The sequence below is a fragment of the Drosophila novamexicana genome, unplaced genomic scaffold (genome assembly GCF_003285875.2).
Source record: "Drosophila novamexicana strain 15010-1031.04,08,12 unplaced genomic scaffold, DnovRS2.1 tig00000960-arrow-arrow-pilon, whole genome shotgun sequence".
In the NCBI taxonomy this organism is placed as follows: Eukaryota; Metazoa; Arthropoda; class Insecta; order Diptera; family Drosophilidae; genus Drosophila; species Drosophila novamexicana.
This window is the reverse complement of record NW_020824833.1, coordinates 2046394-2059166: the sequence shown is the minus strand read 5'-3', so window position 1 is coordinate 2059166 and position 12773 is coordinate 2046394. Positions and strand designations below refer to the sequence as shown.

The following is a 12773-nucleotide window of genomic DNA, read 5'->3' as shown; positions in this document are numbered from 1 at the left end:
GGTATAAGTAAAGAAAAACGCAGTCGCTTACAATTTGCATTGTTTTGTTGCTGCTTTTATTGCTGTTTGTTGTTGTCAATTATGTCACGCTGTTCAGCAATTTTGGGCTTAACCGTTTGATGACTTCTATTTACCATGTTGCGGCAACAATGGGTTAATGCAGCCGCCACAGCCTTCAAAATGAAACGTGCGTCTATTTTTTGGGCACAGATTTTACGTTTTTTTTTTTTTTTATAGAGTTGACGTGCTGCTATTTTCTTAAGGAATTTAGTACGTGGCTGTTAATTTTGGCCAATGGCAACGACACATACCGAACATTGGACAATTTTATTTTCAGTTTTTTACTTGTTTGGTTTTGGGATTTGTTATCATTTAAGGCGCTGCCCAATGACAATTAGTAGCTGTTTTACCTGCTGCCATTTACAGTTGTTGTTACTTTTGTTGGGATTATATAAAGGCAAACATGCACATACTTAAAACTGGGCGCCGAAATGTTGCGCCTTGATTTGCGGCAATTAATAATTCGAAACGGGCTTATAAATCAACTCCAACTGCTTGTCGCACCAATAATGAGCCACACTTTATTATTGTTGATACTGACAATCATCAGATTGAATATGCGTACTGAGCATAGTTGTACGGATCATCAGACATTCGGCCTGATTAATTAAAGCAGGTGTTGATCATTTTCAAAATAAACAACAATTAACGTTGTTCACATGAGTGAATCAAGTTGAAATGTCTTCTATTGCTCATTGAAATATTTAAGTCATACTTTCGAATCAGGATTTGCTGAAGCAGCTGTTGGGCAGCCTTGAGGACTCGACAGTGGAGAATTGGACTTAACGCAATGCTTGGAAGCATCAGGGACCAAAAACATTACGCAGAAGATAGTTTTAACAAAGCTTAAATACGGTTTACATTTTATTCGGTTAAGTGACGCTCTATAAATGCCATTAAAATCCCGACAGACCTTACGACATATGTACATATGTATATACAAGATCCTTAAGGCTTTAGTGTATCTAGCCCAAGCTTACGTTGAAGAAACATTCCATCAACAATATAGTATAATCTAAAGATGCATATTTAAGCATTTGACTTGTTTCTGAATTGGGAATCCCAATCCCAATATCACAATGGACCTGCCCAGCTGACTAATTATGATATCACAAGCGATATCTATAACAATCGAGTAATCGATTTGATATGATTGCATGGAACTAATTTAACATTGACTTTAAGTCATGAATGGGGCTTATGCAATTCGTAACAATAATGGTTTATTCACATTAGCCATAAGCAGTTGTCAGCCAGTGGCTGCCAAACTGTAATGCGCCAGCCTGTCTCGCACTCGTACTAGCAGCATTCACTAACGTATTCGTATTCGTTTTCGTATTCGCATTCACAGCCAACATTAACACGGCCTGGCTGCCTAATCTGGTTAGACAACAATCATTGCACGCATTCGCATTATTCACAGTCGCGTATTCGTATTCGTATTCGTATTCGTATTTATTTTGTTTAGATCTGCGAACAATTACAATTAAAGGCGGCAAGGTCGTCGTCGGCTGACTGAAATTAACATTTGAAATGACTTAATAGAAAATAAATGCCGGGCGGCCAATTGAAAAAATGAAAAAAGTCGAGTGCAGCTGCAGCTGCGGCATGCCACACGCATCGCTCGGGGAAATGGGATGGAAAAGTGGAAAATGAAATTGAAAATTGAGTGCAACGCACTGGAAAACTGCAAAACTGGTAAACAAAACCAGGCACAAGCCAAGTTAACAGCCTGTTGTTGTTGTTGTTATGGCCAATTGAGGCACTTGCCCAGCTCTCTCGCCCAGACAGACGCAGGAAACCTTGTGGCCAATTCGATCGCCTCCGGCTGCATATCATTAAATTGACTTTGCTGGCCTGCACTTGTCAGCCGCGACGCGTCTCGTTTAAGCCAGCGCCCGCCTGCCATCCTGCCCCTTCCCACACCCCCCTGCATGCTTGCACGCCTTTTCCCCCTTTCACTTTCAATTGGCCGGTGGGCAGTTCAACGCTTTGTGTCTCATTTTTGTTTTTCTAGGCTTTTGCTTGCTTTGCCATTTTTGGTATTTTCATTATTGCGCACTTCAAGGAAAAACTTTCGCCGCATTCAAGGAAAAACTCTTGCAACATTTCCTGTCATTCACGCAGACCTAACATATATATAAATAAATAAATAAATAATAACTCTTGTATATTTTTATATTTTGTGTGCAACTAACTCAAGTTTAAATTCATGTGCATTATGCAATTTCTGGGTAATTGGAAATGGGGCTCCAAATTTCGTTTTGAGTATGCAATTTGTGTTATGAACCAACATTATTCAACAACACCAACAAGACGAAACAACAATTGTAAGTTGCATTTTATAACAATAAGGTTGGCTTGCAAAACAACTAATAAATATAAACTAGCAACACATTCAAAGGCTTGGCAACATAAAGATCCTGTACAGCTAGAAGATATCTTACATTTTCATCTCTATATAATACGATAAATCCATTAAAGTATTTTTGTTTATCTTCGCTGTTAAATAACGAATCAAAGATTATTTCTTACAATATATATTTTATTGGCTTTGCTTTAGTATTAGCCTGTTTAAAAGCATTTCTTTAGTAAATTATAATCAAACCCATTTCTAACAGATATATAATCTAAATTAAGACGGATGTTTCTTTGATGATACTAACGATATAAAAATTAAAATTGTATGTTCCTGTCACATCTATCGTTTATAAAGCAGATACAAAGTAACATAAACGTTGCTGGTTCGAAATGCGCTTCTAATTCGCAAACAGTTCTGGCAAAACTTTGATGAATAGCACTTCGAGATTATTGAAAAGAAGATACGAACCCTTGTAGAATGGTAGATCCCTATAGAGGGTAATATTATTTTTGGCACGGAATGCATAACGCATGTATTGGGACATCTTCGATTCCATGAAATATATATGTATGAGCATGATCAGTATGAATAGCCGAGGCGATAAAGCTTGTCTGTCTGTCTGTCTGTATATCTATGTCTTTGGCAGTTTTGGATAATGAGGTGCTCTATAGACCTTTAAATCGATCCAATATCGGGCAAATCGATATCTGTTGCTGAATTCCACTGAAATATTCTTGCTTGTTTCTGTCACGTATTACCTTGCCAACCAAGTCTCATAATCCGCTTACTCTTCTATGAATTCAAAAATATTGTCTATACGCATAATCTTCATCAATATGAACAGTCGAGTTAATTAGTCAAACCAGCATTCGATATATCATGATGAAACTTAACGAAATATGTATAATTATAATTAATTATTAACAACATTGACTTGTTTATGACACAGCTCTATCTGCTCAGAGGATGCGCTAAGCAGTGTAATCAGAGTTTCCTACCTCTACAATCTGAATTTCTCCAGCACTTTGTGGATGCAAATATAATCAGATATTATATGCAAGTGTATTAAATGTGTTTTTTTAGCAGCTAGCTATTCTTAAGTGTTTCGTTTCAGCTGAGCTCAAGGCTATAAAAACAAACAAGCAGCAGCAGAAACTGTTTTTATAGTAATTGTTAGCAAACCAAAATTGTTCATAAATACTTTCATTTTGTGGCTCCGCAAAATAATGGACTCACATGTAGTTCATGTGGCATGTGCTCTTATTGTTGTTGCTGATATTGTTGTTGTTGTTATTATTGTAGAATTTTGTACTCGTATACTAATTGTGCTTTATGGCTGGCCAAAAATTGACATGACTTTTAAAAGAAACTGCACTGGTTTTTCGTTTATATGCTGAACGCTTGCGGGGCCAGTTAGAGTTTTCGTTTTGGCCCAAATTGATGTGCCCAGCCCCAGACTTGAGTTGCCAGGCAAGTGGCAGACAAAGAGACGCTGCCAGAGACCAAAGACTCTAGCGCAAACTCAAGCTAAACACAAGTAAGAGTAAGCATAGTCGGGAGTGCCCGACTCGACGATACCCTGCACCAAGCGTCGCATTCATTCATTCGCACCTTCTTCAATGAAGCGCCTGCGCTTGTGAATGTGTGCTTTCTTTCTTTCTTTTTCGTTAAAATTTCAGCAAAATGAGCAAATATTCGATGCCTGTCGATATTATGATTAAGGGAGGCAGCCTCGTTTTGCGTATGGAATCGAAGCATATATCTTTCTGATTAGAGACGGACAAGGCCAGATCGACTCAGTTTCTTATTCCGATCAAGAATGTGCATACATACTTGCTGGGAACGAAGAAATTTCCATCTGCCTGCATCAAACGTTTACGTAAAACAAATGTACTCCTTTCGGTATATTCAATGAATTCAGGGTATACAAAACTACAGCTGAATGATCGATGGTCGTTGATCGGCTCGCATACTCAGATACAAATACAGACACAAATGCAAATGCAAATATACTTTTGTACACTTTTCGAGTTTGCCCTACCCTTTCAGTCTGGCAGAGGAACAAAATAAACTGAAGCTCCAAGACGGCGACGTCAAAGTTGCGTACAGTTCGACCTGGTTGGCATTCAGTAGGTCGAGTAAGTACTCTGAATATGCCCAATCTTATGAGTTCTACTTGAAAAAAGAGTTTGTAGATATCTTTTAGCGCCATTGAGTTTCAGTTCGAGATTGTGTTTGCTTTCCAATTGTTTGCCACGCCCACTGGAGGCGTGAAACGATCATTAGAGGAGCTCATCAGTAGTCTTTATAACAAATTTGATCACCCTAGCTCTGTAAACTGTAGAAGATATGCATGTTTCCCGATTAGCCACGCCCCCATAGGGCGTACCCAAGAAATCGTAACCGACGCTTAATTTGAAGACGTTTTTAGGAAGCGATTCAAACTATCTGAATTGAAGATCTGCTGTAACTAGCGACGGTTTATTTAGCAATTTGTCTATTTCAACTGAACACACATTGTTCATATCAAGAAAATCAGTAAAGATAGTTAGTTAAAAGTAGGAATATGTTCTGCCAAATCTGCATAGTAAATTAAGTATGCATAGCTCTTATATTCTCTGAGATCGAAACGGTTCTTAGTCGAACAGAAGGATATGGTATATTGTATATATATCATATGTATCTCAAGTTTGTCTCAACCCATCGATAGTTTGCCCTGTTTCCATGATGGCAATAAAAATTGGCCACATCTCGGAGCTTATAAGATCGCGCATAGTATACACAGTTCCGAAGTTCTCAAAAATGAATATTTAATCCCCTTTTTGGGGCTCTGCGAAGAAAGAAACTAAATACTCACAATATAGGTTGGGGGTGTGATTAGGGTATCTCCTGTGCGGACTCTTCCGACTGGAGCACTCTAAATTTAATGTCACATATCATTTAAGATGAAAGATGTGAAATTTAAGTTTTGACTAAAATATTTTGAGAAGAATCCCATTTTTGATGCTCATCTAATAAATCTGGTTTAAATGAATTAATTATTTAGCCATACTGTTTAATACATATATATTCAATATATTCAATATAATATTGTATACAATTAATGCAAAAGTTTTTGACTTCAAACTGTGATTTAATGCAGCCGGCTGAACAGTTTGACCAGCACTGGCGCTGCTAGTTTATTCAATTAAACTTTTAAATTTTGTATAATTATTGTTTTCGACTTACATTTCTTTTGAATAACGTTTTTGTTTTGTTTTTAAGCCGTTGTTGATTGTTTGTTGTATTTGTTTTTCTTTTTTTTTTACCAGCTATTTTCTCCAGGTCGTTTTTGTTGCTGGTTTTTATTAGCAAGTTGAATAAAATGTTTGGCTCGCTGTCTTTTTCTGCTGCTCTGCTCTCAGCTGAAGCTGCGTGCAATTAAAATTCAACAAATTCCATTTCACTTTAAGACACACACAATAACAAAAAAATCACACACACACACACGCATGAGCTGCAGATGATGCTGCGTTGGATCAATGAAACGCGAACGCGAGAAGGAGAGAGAGAGAGAGAGCGAGATACAGGCGCGCTAAGCACACACACTACCGTTAAGCCACACAGTTTGACATGCACAGCACTTGACACTTGTTCGCTTTTGGCTTTGGCTTCGCTCTTCCTTTTGCTGGCTCGTTCGCAAGTGCTTTTTGCGTTTTGCGTTTTGCGTTGCGGTCGCTTTGCGCGTTCGTCGCTGACTGAGCTGAGGCGGCGACTGCGACTGCGCGAACGTAACTATTTTTTGGTTTTTCGTCGACGACGCGTCGTCGTTGTCGCTGTTAAAGCTGCGCTTTGAGCTTTACTTGGTCTGTGGTATGTGGTCGCATTGTTGTTGCTGCTGCTGCTGCTGCTGCTGCTGCTGTTGACGTTAACTTTACAACCTGTTCGCGTAAATCTGCGTTTAAAGAAGTGCCGACAACAAACGGTAATGAGCGTGCAGCGCATGCGCACAGCAGCAACAACAACAGCGCTGTTGTCTGCTTTCGAATTGAACATTTTAGCCTCGCGTCTTGTTCGTCTCTATTATTAACATGCTGTGCTCTTCAGCTGCACTCTGCAGCAGCAGCAGCAGCAGCAGCCGCTGTGACGTCAGCAAACATTCTTGAAACGAAATGTGAAACCAATCGAAAGCTTAAGTACATCTTATGCCTGTAAAAGCTCTTCAATTTAACACCCCGCCACAATTACATGTATAAAACTCAACTGAGCTATAGATGAGCTCTATATACTATATATATGAAGCATTGCATCGATTTTGATATAAAAGATAGTTGAAGATAGTTTCTTTTAATTTATTAAATGAAGCCAAAGGCCATTGAGTAACAAATTTTAATTTTTTAACTAATAAAGAGAAATTCTTGTTTTTGAATTTAAGATATATATATTTGTACTCACAAGCAGAGGAAATACTATACAAACTACACCGAAAATCAAATGTTTCAAAAGCTTGAGACCCAGAGGTAGCATGTTATGTAGCTTTCCATTTCTAAAGTAAAAACGAATTAAAATAGCAACACATACACACAGCTCATAATTCAATAGAATCGCACTTGCAATGCTGTTGATAGAATTCAATAAAGACCCGCAAATATGTGTGTACACAGAAATTCTTGCAATTTGCGCTAGCTGCCGCAAACACGTGGCCTGCCAAAACACACTTTCCTTATTCGTATATTCTCAAAACGACAATATTGCATTGTGGCTTAAAATGCTGGGTACTTCAAATGGGCTTTTTAATGTGAAGGTGGCAAAAGCTGTAAAATAAATGATATCTTACATATATATATACTTTTCAAGATGTCTACATGTCCAATACGGTAACCCTAGCTCCTTAAATATAAGAGATTTGCTCAAAAAACAGAGTTTCACTAAAAGGACCTACGTTCCACATTTCAAGTCTCTAGCTCTTATAGGTTCCGAGATTTTTGCGTTCATACATTCAGACGGACAGACAGAATTTATATACGTTATGGGGTCGGAGATGCTTTCTTCTGCCTGAATTCAGGGTATAACCTATTGAAAATGGTTAAAAAGGGTATAATTTATTTGTGCAAATGTACGTAACAGGAAGAAGTAAAGAAAGCTAACAACAAAAAGTCCAAAATATTTCGCAGGTGTTCCCAAAAACGCCCAAGTTAAATTTTTAATCCAAAAATTTATTACTTTTACAATCGAACTCTGATTTTGGGCTTTTTAGGTTTCGTTTTTGGCTTCTGTACAGCAAATTGAAAGTATTTTTTTTGGCATGAAACTGGAACCCGTTTGACTGAAGCTCGAAACAGCTTTATAGTTTTTGTTTTTTTTTTTGTTGTAGTTGTAGTTGTTGTTGTTGTAATGTTATGGCCTATGTCGCAGCTCGGATTCTTGTTAAGCGCTTAGCACGTGACCTGCAAGAATCTTTTGTTTATATAAGCAGCTGGCATTGTATATATAGCTCATATCTGAACTTATAACGAGCTTTGAATAAATTACACTGGGCGCAACGCTCGCAACAGTTGCAATTGAAACGTTAAACGGAATTTTCAAGCCTCATAAAAGATGCTAAGCAAAACAAAGAAAATCAAATTATTATAGGCCATTTCGGTGAAGCGAACCCCAACGAAAATTGAGTAATTAAACAAAAGTAACACTGTGCAGCCAGCGGCACCTTAAGTAGAGCATTCAACTTCATTTGTGTGTTATGTGAAAGCATTCAAAATCAAATAGGGTACCTATAAAAAGCAAAGTCTTGCAACAATGTGGCACGCGTCGCACAATTTAACTGAATGCCGCATGCTTCTCTCCATTCCCAATTCCATATCCACGAGCCGCATACAATTTTGCAACTGCTGGACAAGAATGCTGGACAAGCTGCATATCGAAAGTGGTCGCCAAAATTTACGCAAGTGCACGGCAAGTGCCCGGATACCGAAACCCTCCTGTGGCAAGTGGCAAGTGGCAAGTGGCAAGTGGCAAGTGACCAGTGACTGGTTTTTTTTGTTTGTTCGCCTGGTTATCCCAACCAACGAGCTGTGCTTGGATTTATGTAAGTTGCTGCCACGGCGATTGCCAGCGACAAGTTTGTGTCTTAAGTCTTTCGATTTTGGCGCTCATAAATTGTTTGTGCAGCCGGCCGCCGAATTGCGAAAGCCAGATAGACACATGCAGCATGATAAGCAGAATAAATAAATAAATAAATATGTACGATTCCAATGCATTATAATTGCATATTTATGCGCTTTGCTGGGCCCAAGCAACGATTACAAGCTGCCAGTTACGTGAGCTCCAGCCATCAATTAATATTGATAAATATAGCTTGGCAACTCAAACACATATTGCAATTATTACAATCCGGCTGTAATCTTATATGGACTCTCTTAGGTAACCAAATCTAGTGAAGCAAATATCGATAATCGAATGAAACGATGGACGCTTAATTGTATGCCCTTCTGGCGATTGTTGGACGTTTACTGATGTATTCGAGAACTTATCCATTTTAATATTTAAATGTACTTTGATTGCGTTTTTTATATGTATCGCCGCTTAACTTCAGCTAAGTTTTTATTATAGATTATTATAAATCGATATTAATATATAGGTTTTGGATAATTGGTAAAATACAATGATCGTAACTTATGAAAGCTTACTTCTTTTTGTAAGTCAAAATATATTTAAATTTATGATTTATGGCTCTACACCAAGCATAACGACAGTTTCTTTCGCTGTCTGAAAAAACCAACATGATATTGCCTAGATTTCAATTCCAGAATATAAGCCAATAATTTGATTGTAATTAAGCAGCTATCAACAAGCTTCTCATCTGATAATACTACAGCCTGAGCTGTTTTCAGGTCTCATGACCTAATCCACTCTTACTGGCAAGTGGCTCTGGCTCAAGTGCAGTTGGTGTTTATTAAGCGCCAGGCAATGCGATGAAGCCAAGCCTAAAAATACAAGAAAGCAGTGGGACACACAAACACACACACACTCATAAGTGCACGCCCTGAGTTGGTAATCCATGTAAATATGCCAATGATCTTTCGCTGAGGCAGAGCCGCACCGGCAACAACTTACACTTTTTACCGGCTACGTTTGACTGCTTTCACTCTTCATTGGATTCTTTCATAAATTTACACACACACACATACGTAACATACATACACGCGCACAACAGGTAGACAGTTTAGCAGCTAGAGAGAGAGAGAGAGTCGGAGAGAGAAACAATTTGCGCGACAACAACGACAACAGAGACAACAACAACTTTGCATTTCTTTCACATTGGCGACACACGGGGCGTATGCGCAATGGACACTGCGAAGTCCATCAAAACGGCTGTTGTTGCGCCTTCTGATGTGTAATTAGCGCTCAATTGGCATAGACAACGAGACAGCGCATGGCCACATTTGTTGTGGTTGCTTTTTGCCACATGATTAATGAACTTTGCCGCTTGCCAATTGTCTAGGTAATTATCTGGGCAGGGGCCACATAATGAGCTTGTTTCGAAAATACGAAAACAGGATACGGGCAGCGCCAACACTCAGCAATTGTCAATGTCTACCTAACGATATCTCTCTGACTTTGTGTCCGCCTGTCTGTTCGCCCGTTTGACTCTCTCACACAAGAAATCATCATTATCATCATTATCAAGCTGCTGCCCACTTGAGCTGCTTTCCCACTGTGCGGGTGCTGGCACCGCACTCAACAAAGAAATCTGTTAAATATGCATAGCTTCAAAATAATAATAATAAAAAAAAACAGCAAACAAGCCAGCAGTCAAACAACCAACAAAAACAACAACAACAACAACATCTGCTATCAGCACTCATCGATTTTCAGTCAAACTTCGAGTGAAAAAGAAAGTGAAGCTGGCATCTGGCATCTGGCCACTCGCTGTAGTATCTCTGACTCTGTCCAAACTTCAAATCAGTTTAAATTTAGGTTTGTGTTGGATCTCTTTTTTCGCTCTTTTTGTAATTTCTGCACTTTGCCATAAACATGACAAATGAATGCTTAGAGAAATATTTGCTGTTGCTTACAGATTTTCTATTATGCAAATCGAAGGAGCGCTCGTCGACACGCTTGTCTAATGCATATTCATTGGACATCGTATACCTAACCAATACCTTATACATGAATATACTATCCACACTGTCTGCATATTAGATGGCCGAACTGTACAACCCTGACAAAAAAAAGGTAGCTGCAAAGCAAAAGCATCGCTCTCGGCAACTACCATAGCTAGATACTTCAATTAATGTGAACTATAGATATTTATAAACCATTACCAAAACTAAGCTATATATTGTTTTACGATAATTCCTGCATGCACACCTTGAGAATATTTTACTTTTGGACACCTGCCTCCATTTTGATTTGGTCAACTCCGACATTTGTACTGCCTGTAATAATATGCAACATTTAAAAACATCTTTACCACTTAATTAGTCGAACTTGAAAAAGTAACAACCCCATTTATTGCCTAGAAAATGCCAAGCTCTTTTGAATAACTTTCGAACAATCCTTTGCTAGAAACACAAGCGACATACGACGATCTCGTGCCACTAAGGTCTTTGCCTATATTAATGAGAATACATCATTTTAAATCTTGGCCTACTTTTATTTACACAAATCAGTTAAGCCAACAGGCAGTCGATCGATTTGCCTATATATCCATAATTAAAAGATTAGAGCTAATATTCATCTCACTTTTATCTCATGCATATATTACCACACATTTTGAATGCGTGTGTATTTGGTATGGTGCTCGCGCATTTGCATAAATTGGCAAAGTCAAACAGAAATAAAGCTAGAACTTTCCCCATGGCGAAACTTTTCTGGCACAGCTGGCACCCGCACCCAACCAAATACCAAACAGCGCACGGCTAATGCATATCCATATTAGTATATATAATTGTGTGTTTGTGTGTGTGTGTGTGTGTGTGTGTGTGTGATGGGCACACTTCTACTCTTGTTACAGCTGAACTGAGGCTCGCTTTTCACTTGGCGCGCAAAATTAAACAAAAAACTAAATTGAGTGGAAACTTTTTCCATATGCGGGTAACTTGGGTAAAATGCTAATTGCAGTTGTTAAAAGTGCACACCAAAAATGAAAATTGTTGATGCAAATGAAAACAACAACCGCTACAAAAACAACAAATACAACAACCGCAGCAAACAACAAAAAACGAGAGCAATGGCAGCAGCTGTTGAGTTTGCGTTCTGCAGCATCGAGCAATACAAAAGACTTAGGCAACGAACCTGCGCAGCACCTTACCCAAACGCCAAAAACACTGCGCCTGAACAGTAGATCGAGCCTCTAATAATATTAATTAGCAAAATCCAATCCAATTGTCCCAATAGCAATATCTGGCCTAGCCTGAACCAAAACTTAAATCGGATTAGTTGGATAAGAACAGCCTCTAGCTAGGCATGAACCGAACCAGTTAAACAAATGAACCAAAATAATTTTTTGGATTTTGGATATTTTAAAATAGCTTTGTGCACTTACAATATTTTGGTAATGGAAAAGCTCCTTTCAAAATGAGAATGAAGAAAACTTCACCATTTCCACTTTATCTTCAAAATAAACAGAACTCTTGCTCAAATTTGTGAGCTTCGTGATTAATAACAAATATAATATATGCACTTACCGCTTTTTTTATTAATTTATTTTTTTAGTATATTGTATGGCTTACAGTCCTGGCTTACAGTCCTGGCATCTATACCAAAATCAAATAGGATTTCGAACCAGTGTATTACACAACTTTTTTATTTGCTCGCAGCGTGTCACCACATGCACTGTACAAGAATATATATGCTACCTTCAAAGGAAGGTTGTAGCAAAAAACAAACTAAAACATATTATATCTTTTATCTGTGTACGGAGCTTACTTATTTGCATAGGCAAGTAGTTGGTTACAGATAAATTAAGACTGTTTTTGCGGCTAAGTACTGGGTTATCTTCGCCCCCCGATCAGCATGCAGTGGAACGTTGCAGCTCATTACTCGTACTGGTGCTCCCATTCGTATTCGTATTGGTACTTGTTTGGAACTATGTGTGTGTGTGTGTGTGTGTGTGTGTGGGAGTGTAGTGAGGGCCACATTCATCAGTGGGTGATGTTGACTGGCCGCATGCCTGGCATACGCAATTTAGAATACAAACACGAATACGAACACGAATACAAATTGAAATTTGCAATCGAATGTGGATCGAGGTTAATGTATGCGTCTACATATAGTCACCATATAGCTGACAAGTGAAAACGTTGGCCACGTTTCTCGAAAAACCGGCTGCGTCTCACACATTCTGACTGCGTCTCTCCCACTCTGCCGA

The 12773-nt window shown here is 38.6% G+C and overlaps 1 protein-coding gene across 2 annotated transcripts in view; it reads right to left on the bottom strand.

Annotated features, from left to right (window-relative positions):
- LOC115765225 overlaps positions 1–12141 on the bottom strand; it is a 34104-nt gene extending 21963 nt beyond the window's left edge. The window contains exon 1 of one of the 2 annotated variants that reach the window (XM_030708667.1): positions 12091–12141. The gene's annotated coding sequence lies outside the window, so the exon portion shown is untranslated. Of the gene's footprint in view, positions 1–5650; positions 5684–12090 lie in introns of those variants that run through there. The other variant, XM_030708668.1, reaches the window with a different exon arrangement.
- Between the last annotated feature and the right edge of the window lie 632 nt (positions 12142–12773).